This window comes from Protobothrops mucrosquamatus, unplaced genomic scaffold (genome assembly GCF_001527695.2).
Source record: "Protobothrops mucrosquamatus isolate PMUCROS unplaced genomic scaffold, P.Mucros_1.0 scaffold2139, whole genome shotgun sequence".
Taxonomy (NCBI): domain Eukaryota; kingdom Metazoa; phylum Chordata; class Lepidosauria; order Squamata; family Viperidae; genus Protobothrops; species Protobothrops mucrosquamatus.
Window position 1 is genome coordinate 21,258 of NW_015388238.1, and position 2,068 is coordinate 23,325.

Genomic DNA, 2,068 nt, shown 5'->3' on the forward strand with positions numbered 1-2,068 from the left:
GTTAATCTCTGCTTATCTCCAGGGGCGAAAAGGAGCGAGGCCCCTTTAAGGAAAAGGTGGAAGAGACTGGATCAGAAAAAGGAAAGGAGGTGAGGTTGTGGTGCAGGAATACAAGCTAATTTGGAGGATAATCCACATGGAGCTCTGTTTCCATCTGTCCTGTTTGCCATCGTTCGCTCCCTAGAGCAGAACTTTTCAAACAGTGGTACGGGTACCACCTGTGGTACATTGGCACCTGGCAGGTGGTACGTGACCATCCTAGAAAAGTGGTAGCGGGGGAGGGGAATGAGCTGAACCGGTGGCAGCACCGCACAAGCCTGAGCGAGAGATGGCTGGAGCTGCAGGGCTGTCAGGGCTCAGCGGAAGCGCCAGGATCAGCACCAGGATCCAGCTGGAGCTCAGCGCTGATCCTGGCGCTTCTGCTGAGCCCTGAAGAAGCGCTGATCAGCTGGAATGTTGCAGCCTCTCCAGGGTCTTGTGATTTACATTCAAATGCTTGGCAACTGATTCATATTTATGACGGTCACAGTGTCCTAGGGTCATGTGAAGTGACCAAAACCTGCTGCAACCACCCAGCAGATGGGGGGGGGAATAAAAACCAAACACCCCCCATCCCACCCCCGCTGCCAATCCTCAACAGAAATGCTCGCAACAATGAAAACCTCGGACAGGAGGAAGAGCACCGCCGGGTGGGCAGGCAGGTGTCTTGCTCAGCTGTTCCTTGGGGGAGCACTTTTTTCAGTGCCATTGTAACTTCGAACAGTCACTAAGCGAACTGTTGTAAGTCGAGGACTACCTGTACTTTATCACTTTTTCCTCTTTTTTTTTTTGGTCATCAAGTTTTTGACACCTTGCTAGGTGACTGGTGGTACTTGGATGTTGCCATATGGGTGAAAAGGTTGAAAAGCCCTGAAATAGGCAACATGTTTGCATTAAACCAGCATCTGTTTCAGCTGTTAACACAGGTAGTCCTTGACTTACGACTACAAATGAAGCGAGAGATTTGTTGAGAGTTTTGCCCCATTTCACAAGCTTTCTTGCCAGAGTTGTTAAATGAATCGCTGCAGTTGTTAAGTTGGTAACTTGGTTAGGAAGGGAACCTGGCTTCCCCTTCGACTTTGCTGGTCAGAAGGATGCAAAAACTGATCACATGACCCTGGGACACCACAACTGTCATAAATATGAACCAGTTGCCAAACAGCCAAATTTTGATCCCATGACCATGGGGGTGTCAACGCTGCTAACATCGGATGTTCTTGCTTTGACAACATATGGAGATGCAACCATTTTCCATGTATAAAATTTTTATTATTTTCATCATAAAAAAAACATCACAAATATTACACAATGCTATGAAAACCCCCCCACCCCCCACCCCCCCGGACTTCCCAAACCTAATCCCAGGATAATATTCAGATATAAGTAAACAAGTATTAATATCTCTAACTCCACAAAATATATTGTTCTACATGTATAGGTAAAATATATTAAAAAGAAAAAGAAGAAAAACAAATTTACTAAAAACCTAGATTATATTCCACCACTCTATGCTTCTTTTGAATATAAACAATCCATCTTCTCCATATTAATAAAAATTGTTCGTTTGAATGATTCTTCAAGTAAGCCGAAATCTTTGCCATTTCAGCAAGGTTCGAAACTTTCAATCTCCAGTCTTCCATTGTAGGTAAAATTTTACTCTTCCAGTTTTGAGCTATCAACAAACGGGTAGCAGTTAAACAATACAACATCAAATTCATTTCTTTTACATCCAGATTTTGTGTGATACCTAGGAGAAACAACTGAGGCGAGAAAATAATTCTTCTTTTAAAAATTTGCTGTAAGTTCCACCACAATTTTATCCAAAAGGCTTTAATAACCTTGCAAGTCCACCACATATGAAAAAAAGTTGCATCTTGTTGTCCACACCTCCAGCACTTGGATTCATAATTCTCATAAATGCGAGACATAGTTGCAGGGTCCATGTGCCATCTGTAAAACATTTTATAGAAATTCTCGCGTAGATTTTGAGCTTGCGTAAACTTCACATTTCTCACCCAGATCAACTCCC